Raw genomic sequence first — 11,009 nt, 5'->3', positions numbered from 1 at the left:
TAAAGAAAAAGTTTTGTTTTAACAAATATATGAGCTAAGTATATTTTGGGAGTAGTACTAAGCACCGATATACGGGCGAGTTTGAGTTTAGATAACTCACGTCTCCATAAACCATGTAGTCATCATGGGTAGAAAAGGGTCATACTTTTTAGATGATTCCTTTAGTACTTTTTAGCATAGACTAATGGATCCACTTAGTAGTCATGTTTTATACCTTTGGCAAGGTATAGGACGTCCCTGGCAACGTGAGGCAAAATGTTGTATCATCACAGTAGCTCTTAAGTGATGGTTGTCGGTTAGAAAAACTCCCACAGAGATATTTGTATTTTTATATACACAAAGTTTACTTGTATTTTCATATACAAACAGAGTTTATATTGTATCCTTGCATACAAACTGAGTATAATGTATTTTTAAAAACATTGAGTTGCTTTCTATTGTTTTAAAAGCTTTCCATATATTGCATCTCTTATTGTTGCTTTATATTGAGTTGAGTATCCAAAATTTGAGTACCAAGAGTCGAGTGTCTTATTATTGAGTTGAATATTTTATCTTTGAGTTGAGTATCTTATTCCTGAGTTAAGTTGAGTGAGTTGAGTGAGTTGAGAAGAGGTAAGTATGTTTCCTTTTTATCAAGTTTCAAGCTTATGTTTATATTTTATAATTTCCCTTACATGCTCGTACATTCCACGGACTGAGCCATTTGGCCTGCATCTTTTCATGATGCAGACACAGGTATTCGGGATCATCAACAGGAGATTCGCTGATACATCGGGGGTTCGAGTTAACTACGGTGAGCTTCCTTATTTTCGAAGGATTTCATTTACTTTTCAGTTTGGTCAGGATGTCGTGGGTCTTGTCCCGACTTCCATCTTTATCAGTTAGAAGCTTCATAGATAGTCAGCATAAATGAGAAGTCTATATATTTCATTTATTTTATTAAATGTTTTAAAGACTTAAGTTGCCTATTTTATGGCGAGTCAAATATATTATTTTTATTCTAAGTTGTTCATTTTAGTTGAAGTTTTGAAAAGTTGAGTTTAATTGAATTTTATTCAGTTTTAAGCTTTTGCATGCTTAAGTTAGTCTTCCGCTTGTAGTAAGCCAGGATAAGGGTTCGCTTGGGGACCATAAATGGTTCTTGAGTGTCGGCCACGTCCAGGGTGTAGACTCGGATCGTGACATTATCAAGTCAGTCATATCCAGCATAACCAAATCAAACCCAATCTGAAAATCCATAACCACAACAGAACAACACGATATACATGGGTGACTATGACTGACTTTTCAACTGGAGTAGAAAAACGGATGGGAGCCTCAAGTATATCACAAATCATATTAAATTCTAAGGCAAATCGCACAGACACATAAGAATAAGTAAAATCGGATCAATAACACATTAGCCATCCGATCACAAACAATAATAGTACTTGTGATCACTGCATCAGACCCTCATCCCCGATTTTGCCCGGAAAAGGCCTAAACTGAGCCTTGTCATCTTGACGGGCAACCTCCTTGCCTGGCTGCACTGCTCCTCTACCTGCATTACCATTTCCCCGGCCTCCACGGCCTCGCTGATTTCCTCCTCATATGCCCAAGTTCTCTACAATTTTAACACACTTTATAATTTATATTCGACTGTTGAACACTGAATTAGGTCGCGGGGGGTTAGTTCGGGCACGATTCGGGGTCCATAATTGTGACTAGGGAAAACAGGGGAGACAAGGCAGAGATTCTGTCTCGCCCTGTCCCGCTTTGGTGTGAGAAATCCCGCACAGGCGGTCTCGCCTTGGCGAGAAAATCCCGCCCCAGCTGCAATAACGAAAATAGAATCTCTGCCAACATTTTTTCTCGGTTCTTTTCTTTCCCAATTTCCCCCAAAGGTTCCCAGCTATAGCACATGCATTTTTAGAGAAAAAACCTTTAGCTAGGACAATCATTGTCTACCCCCCGGTCAATCCAACGAAGTACGCACTTTAGAATTCTTTTACATTGTTTCAATACTATCACACACATATCCCCAGGATAAACCCAGACTCTCACACGGTTATCAGTTGGTCACAACGCACGTCCAGATTTCTTGCTTACAAACCACATCGTAATTTATCTAGACCATTGCACCTAATCTCGTGATGACTTTGTTTTCACAACAAGTTCCACGACACTCAATTGGTTACAACTGGCACAATTTCAACATTTAGCACATTGCACATATCAGCATTCAGACAACCAATACTGGGCACATAATCATATCAAAGCATTCAAGTAATGCACCTTCCATATTCATAGTTAATTTCCAACAACTAAAAGCACACATTCACCGTTCTAAGTTACAACTCGCAGACAAGTCCAATTTCTTTAATTAGTTCATTCCATAAATGACCATCAGTCATGCCTTATACGGTCCCTAAGGTGAGATATCAATTGAAATCTTCTCAATTCCAATTCACTTGTTTGTGTCCCTTCAGCCGGGACTATGACGTCTAGTTCACCTTATTGAGATACCAATTGAACTCAACTCATACCACAAGAAACAATAGTAGCTAGCGAGCCCCACAAAATTGCTAATTTCAATCACAGAACTTGGTCGAACCCAATTTTTAACCGCCTCAACCTTTAACTGATGGTAACCAGACCTTAAATCAATCTTAGTGAAAACCGATGCACCTTACAGTTGGTCAAAAAGGTCATATATCTGAGGCAATGGATACTTGTTCTGAATGGTAACCCTATTCAACTGTCGGTAGTCTATACACATCATCCCTTACTAGTGATGGTGTTACCGTTGTTGTTGCTCTAGCTCGGACCATAGAGTAAAAGAGGGAAGATATAAATTTGTATCACCCAGATACCAATTGGATTCAAGTCATAGCACGAAGGAGTAGAAAGAAGTGCGTTTTTCCTAAAGTCATATAGCCTCTCGAAGAAAAGTACGGACGTCATCGTACCGTTCCGCAAGACTCTACTAGACTCGTTTTGGTACAATGAGATCAACAAACCTAGGGTTCTGATACCAACTTTGTCATGACCCAGACCGTCGTTATTGGCACCCACACAAACCCTTCGGTGGGAGAACCATTACTACAACCCAAACAAACAATTTTTATGAAAACTAAGGCATTTAAAGAAATGGAAGAAGGTTTAAATGACTNGTTATTGGCACCCACACAAACCCTCCGGTGGGAGAACCATTACTACAACCCAAACAAACAATTTTTATGAAAACTAAGGCATTTAAAGAAACGGGAGAAGGTTTAAATGACTATAAAAATAGAGTCCCCATAAACTCCAAGGTTTTAACAAACAACTAACCAAACTAATGCGAAAATTCAACCTTTAGAACCTGAAATTCATTGTACCAAAACTCTACTAACGACAAGTCTAAGAACAAGGGGTACAACCCGAAACTAAACAACACCTTAAACAAAAGTCTGAGTCTGAAAAAAGTGGACTTAAAAAAGAAAGATCCATGGCAGCCTGAAAGAACTGGCTCACTCTTGAATTCAGTCACACTCAATAGTCACCTAGCTGAAGTCTATCAATAGCCGCTGGAAGATGCTCTGTACTCAACAAAAATAAGAGCAAGTGCAATATCAGTACACAACTACCGTGTACCGATAGGATTACGCGGCTATCCCACTAAGTGTAACATAAACAAGTTAATACAACATTATAACCATGCAATAAACTGAACATATACAATATTGAATATCACATGCTCAACAATATACATTTATAACAAGTCATTAGTCCTCTCATGGAACCCAAATCCAAACTGTTAGCATATCGGAACGTGGTATCCGATCCAATGTTTATGCCGAAACGTGGCAACCGTTCCCATATTTATGTCGGAACGTGGAAACCGATCCCAGTTAGTTATGCCGGAAGATCCATTCAACACGCCACAATCATAATCACAAGTATATTCTCAATAATCATACAATCAAGAAGTGATTCATGGCATACAGTTATTCGTTCATACTCATACAATTAGTGTGATCAACAATGCAACAATCACATACATACATGCATCATAACGAAGCAAAAACAAGCATATATCACACAATCATGAAATCACGACCATCACCTACCTCAAATTCAAGCTTGAATCCCCTAAGGCACTTGAATCTTCCTTTTTCGGATTCTTCCCGCTTGTTCGTGGTCTAAAAATATACAATTAACGGAAAGATCATTAAACGAGGCCTAATTACCTGGATTATAATCAACATTATCAACCCTAGGCCAACCCAAGATCCCAATACCCAAATTAGGGCTTTTTACACCATTAACTTCATATCAAAACCTTTCCCCAATGATAATTACCCAAGAAACTACGTTCTGCGGATCGAAATACGGATTCGGGGAGTGAAAACCTTACCTTTAGCCTCAAGAATGGTGGAAAATTGTCAAGAGTCGACTGGTGTTCGTTCCTTAGCTCTAAAAATTAAAAAGTGCAGAATGAGGTCGTTTAAGAGTTTATTTACGACCTTAAGTCGCGTCTAGCCCGCCACAGCAGCCCTCATCCCGCTTCGGCGTCCCCGCCAGAGCAACAAAAACCCCCGCCAAGGCGGCTTGCACGAACCAATGATCTATTTTAATAATTCCAAGACCCCCATTTCACAACACACCTCATACCAACGACACTCAGAAAATCCCCTCCACGCTAAGATCGATTCCGGGAGTTCTACTCGCCCGAATTCAATTCCGTAAAGTCATACAGGTTTCTTAACGTCTTGGCTATCCACTCATGTAATCAAATTCATTAATAAATCTCTCATTTATTACCAGATTTCCCTAAACCCCACTGACTCCGATTTCGTCCAAATCTGGACTAGGCTAGTAACCTCAAGTTATTACGAAAAAATTTTCTGACCCCAATTCTTTCTCCATTGGATTTTCCATAACGACGGAAATCAGGTCCTTACATATGTAAATCTAGAGGACTTTGATTTGTACCTTTTATTTTTGGTGTGTAATTGGATTTTTCTTAATAAATAGTAATATAACAAAGTTATCCTTATTCAAGGGGAGTGAATTGTCACCCCCCTCGTTGGCAAATTATAACGTATAAATAGGTTAAAATTTTCTTTTTATGTAAATATATTATATGTTAAATTTTGTTAGTAAATAAAATTATATTTCAACTCTAATATGGCATTCATGTAGAGTAATTAAGGCTATCATATATAGTTGGGGCACGATCGCCAAAATAAAAATAAAAATTGTTCTTTTAAATAATGTATACATATGACATATATATAGAGAGAGATTATCATACGCAAAATTATCTTACAAAGTGTTATCATCATCTGTGATGTGATCAGTTCGCATCACATTTAGATTTTAGAGTGAGTCTCGACCTAGACATAACACATGAAAAAAATTAATTAATCTTGCTAGGTTCATCATTATATACTTATTGAATACTCGTACATGAGTATATCAATTATAAGTTAGTCTCAAAAAAAGAAATATTTTTATATTAGTAATAATTTTATTTTAAAATATTCATTTTACTCTTAAAGAAATGATTTATAGTAGCACACATTTATATATAGGGATATGTATCGATTAGTACGGTTTGATTTTATATATTATTGATTCGGTATATCGGTTTGATTTTCAAATATGTTTAACCAATAACTAAATCAACAAGATACTTTGTTATCAGTCTTCAGTCTATTGATTTGTGGTCCTTAATAATTCGGTTTTCAGTTTAACTAATAAAAAAATGCTCGTAAAATAAATATATGATTATTCCAATAATTTAGCACGACGGGACAATAATATATCTTTACATAATACTCATAAAACTAAAAATAGTAGTAACTAATATGAAAAGAACTATACAAGTACAACCAGGGGCGGATCTATGCGCAATCGTGGGGGTGCCACTGCACCCAGTGACCTCGGTTGAAATTCCGTTTATGTATGTATATTGGTATTGGATATCTCATAAATATTAAGCTTGCCACCCCGTGAACAAATTGATGCATGGTGCCAGGTTGAGTTTCACCCCCAAGCATGCGGGATCAATCTTGATTGGTACGTTTTAATTGTACATATTTTTTGCTGCAATTCTTCTTCTTCTTCTTTTTGGAAAAAGTAGAATCACCGCATGGATTAGAACCCGCATTGTCGCTGCAATCAGAAGTACTATTACCATTAGGCTATGAGCACTACATGATGATACATGCTTTATTTATAGTATACAGCAAATTTTAACATGTTGTGAAACACTAATTTGTATTTTATTGACTTTTTTTCTCTTTTTTATTTTAAACATAAAATATTAGTCTTTCCCATTTAATTTATGTGATACACTTTTTTTTAGATTATTTCAAAAGAATATTACTTTTCTATTATTAAAAACAACTTTAATTTGTAATTTTTCTTTTACCCTTAATGAAATAATATTTAGTCATACAAATGACTAAGATTTGTTTTAAATCTTCTCCTCCTCCTCCAAAGTATTATTTTCTTTTTGTTAATTTTTTTTTAAATGACGCCGAGTTTCTCTTACTCTTTGTTCTATTATCTAAATTATTTGACTGCATATGAAAAAAGAAGTAGTTAAGATTGCGATAATTTAAATCAATGATTTAAATTACAAAGTAAAATGAATGTTGCAATAATGGACGGCATAAAAATTATACTGAAATCTCACATGATTTCGTTGGTCTTTTAAGATATTTATGTAGTGAGTCAAAACATCAACATAAGACTTCGTTTCTGTTACTGAAATTATGCATGTGAAAAAATTTTAACCACTTTATTTAAGTATGTTAGATAGAGCTTGAACTATTAATAAATATAAATAACTATGTCATTACTAAGTGTATTTAAAATATGAAAATTCAACCAAGTGCAATTATAGAGGATATTGTTGGAAGGCTTTTTCTTTACGCCAAGTTGTCATAATTTATTTATTTATTCGATTCATTTGTCTTTATAAACTCAAAAGATAAATAATCAAACAACAGTCTCAAGTTGCTATTTACAAGGGTAAAATAGATTAAATATTGGATCGATTTAATGAACTGTCTATTTAAAGGTCATATGGCACCCACGACCTTTAAATCCTGAATCCGCCTCTGAGTACAACACAAATAAAATCATTATGACAATAATGTCAATTCTAAGCTAAAAGGCAAATACAGTAACTAGCAAGGTATTGATATTAATATTTAATATTTATGCAAGGACAAAGTAGAAAATTATTACTGTCTTAATTAGTTATTGATTTATCCAATATTTAAAAATCAAATGAACCAATAACTCGATAATTTATTTTATAAAACCACTAAAAACTCGTTAATCTAATAACTTGATAGCAATAAATCAATATCATTTATTTTGATTCGATTTATTGATCCGTTCAATTTTTGCACATCCACACATCCCTAACTTATTTTAGACGATATATTTAAAACATAATCTTAATTTTCATGTCAAATCAAATAACGGAAGATCAACGGATTAAAAATATCTTGCCGCCGATGGCTAGGCCTTTATCCTTTAGCATAAATCGGAGGAGCCGATATTTATATTTGGCAGTTGGCACTTGGTGGAGCTCTTGTAACAAGTCATCAAAATATTTTATTCTCCACTATATATTATAAAAATAAATATTCTTTTAACAGTATACCTCACCCTCTGCAATTTCTGAAAATTAAAAAACTGAAAAAAATAAAATTAAAAATTATAACGTCTGGAAACTCTAGAACATACTAGAACAACAATTAGAAACTACTAAATATATCATACTTGTTCTTCGTGCTCGTGGTCCTACTAGAGTTGGTGTTTATCTATACCGTCAACATAGCCTTTTTTTAATGTTATTAAATTAATCTTATGCTATTATTAATATTATATTCCAATAGTGGTACAGGATATATAATAGAATATTAGTATTATATTCCAACATTGGTACAGGATATATAATAGAATATTAGTATTATATTCCAACATTGGTACGGTATATATAATAGAATATTAGTATTATATTCCAACATTGGTACAGTATATATATAATATAATATTAGTAGTATATTCAGTTGAGTGGGATTAAATATGCACCATTTTAATTTTGGGTCATGAACTCATGATGAGAGATCACAAGTGGCACTTTAAGTAGGCATTTTGACCATATATTTTAAATATTTTTTTAAAATTTATGGAAATAAAATTATATTTAATTATAGTTTTGTAAATATTTGAAATAATGTTTATGTTTAAACAATTTAAGTGTAGTTTTAAAAATGAAAAGTGAATTATAAAATAAATTATATTCTTTATTTGTAGGAGTTTGCGGGATGAACCCGTGCATGTTTAGTGTAGGAATGTCGTTAGTCTATTAACACAAACTTAGACCTATTTTGTAAGTGAGCAGTCTTTGGTAGATTGCAGAATCGATCAAGAAAATCTAATAAATTGACTGTTAATAGCATTATAGCATCTTAGATTAAGAATAATAATTTAATATAATGAAAAAATATGCTAGGGAACAAAATAGGTATTATTTTTCAAATTTGAAATTTTCATGATCAAATATGAATTTTTAAAAATAAAGTAAATTACTCTAAAAAAATTAGATCTTTTAATGGTCAAAACATATCCTAAATGTTTTGGTCAACACCTTACGCATGTGTGCCTAGATGGTGTAAGAATAAAATTTTACTACATTATTAAACCCACTGTAACGAGGCAAATTTTAATACTATTATAGCACGATAATGGATTCAAACTTTGCCACGTAGTGAACCACAAAAAGATAATAATCTATCTATATATAATAGGAGAAGAAAAAATGTCACATATCAGCACCATAAATTTTCAAAATTTTAAATTATAAATAATTAAATATTAAATGGGATGGTGTAACTGATCTGCATTTAAGTGATTAAAAAAAATTAAAATATTGAAAAAAACACCCTTTTTATAGGAAAGAAAATGAATAATTCTTTATTTAATTACTCCCGTTATTTTTAATTCAAAGCATTGTGACAATAGTGGAAGAAAGAAAAGTTGTGCAAAAGAAAAGCTTTCTGGCAAAACTGCCAGTAATTTTTTTATATATATAAAATATTACTTTATCAAGATTTTCTTTTAATAAAATTTGAGTTTAAATTCAAATTCAAATCATGAGAATAGTAGTAGAAAAACTTATCCAAACGAAATGCTTCTTATAACTTTTTGCGGTCATGCCAGCTTTTTTAAAAAAATAATAAAAAAAAATTGTCAGTTATTCTTTTAATATAATTTGAATTTGAATTTGAATGAGATTGAATTCTTATTGAAATATTAATCAGTTACCATTTTCAAATTTGAAACTTATAGAATAACTTCTCTCCTATTTCTCAATATTTGTAGATTTGAAATTAATACAATAACTTCTCCCTTATTTCTCAGTATTGTCTTTCTATTATCTTTCATTGTGAAACGAGATTTTTTTTTACTTTCACATATCTCCCAATGTATGCAAATAGATATATACATTATATAAAATGAAAAGCAAACGCCAAAAGATCTAAGGAGATGAAGAACCAAGGAAATAAAAGAAAGACAAATTCATAAAGGAGAAACGAAAATCTCATAAATTCAATCGTCATTCTCATGAAGGTAAAGTTGAGAATTTACTGGATTTAAATTAGGAATTTTGTACTTAAATTAGGCTTATAAAAATTTAATTGTAAAGATTTGTTGCAGTAATTAATACAATCAATCTATTATTGTGATGTGATCTATAATTATCTTGAAGACTCTTAAAATAGGTTTTACTTCTTAATTTAGTTGATGAATGTCTAGAGAAAGTGAAGCTATTACAACAGATTGGGATGCGGATTGGATGTGGTTTACTTTGATGTCTAAGGATTTCTTTTATCTAAATTTTGATTAAGTTTACTTGATAAGAGTCACACATCTGGGAATTGACATGAACGAAAAGAACAAAAAAAATTCGCCACACTATAGTGACATGTTATGTTATCACTTATACTATGGTATATAGGTGAGTGTTTCTTATTTCTTTATATTTGATTGACTGTTATCAAGAAGTAAGTAAAAATATAAGTTATATATTAGATATTTTGTTAACAAAATTTAAATTAGAATTTGTATACCAAACATCGCAGCATACGGGCTCATCATATTTGTTTTGATAAAGTTTTGTGTTTTGATATAGATCAAAGTAAAAAATTGTCAAAGCATGGATCTGTGTTGAATTCAAAACAAGGTTTTTAGGTGAGTGCTTCTTACTCTTATTCTTTAAATTTAATTGAATTATATCAAATGAAACTAAATTCAAAAATAGTATATTGTTATATTAATTAAGAATATAAATATAATATTATACTACAATTGTTGATCTTGTGCAGAATACATCGTGAAAAATGTTACATATATTAGTGTTAAAAGATTAGTTAATACGAAGCATGAACCTTGGAGAACCAACTTCAAATACAGACTGTGGAGTCGTGCATAATAAACTTTGCTTCACATGTTCTCGATATATATTTTTCTCCTAAAACACTTCTTATGAATACTTATCTAAATTGGATTAAATATCGCCGCAAAAATGATATTATTTTTGTGAAAACTTATTTAAATTGAATTAAATACTTCTTATGAACTTATTTAAATTGGACCAAATATCATCCTAAAAATGACATTACTTATCTAAATTGAATTAAAATTTGTTTCAAATAGTAAATTGTGAAAATTCAAAAAAATATAATAATTCATGAAAAGTTATCTAATATATTTAATTTTATTTAAATTGAATTAAATTTCGTTTCAAATAGTAAATTGTGAGAATTCAAAATATATAATAATTCATTAAAAGTTGTCTAATATATTTCATAAATTAACTCTTTATTGAGTTCTAATTAGATTTGGTCTAATCCATTAGATGTTTAATTCTTAAGTTTTATAAGTTTATTTATCAAAATTCTTATAACTGCATTTATATTTTACTTTCATGTACAAACACTTTAATTTATTGTTTATTT

The sequence above is a fragment of the Solanum stenotomum genome, chromosome 7, assembly GCF_019186545.1.
Source record: "Solanum stenotomum isolate F172 chromosome 7, ASM1918654v1, whole genome shotgun sequence".
Lineage (NCBI taxonomy): Eukaryota > Viridiplantae > Streptophyta > Magnoliopsida > Solanales > Solanaceae > Solanum > Solanum stenotomum.
The sequence above is the reverse complement of the archived record's forward strand: the minus strand, read 5'-3'. Positions refer to the sequence as shown.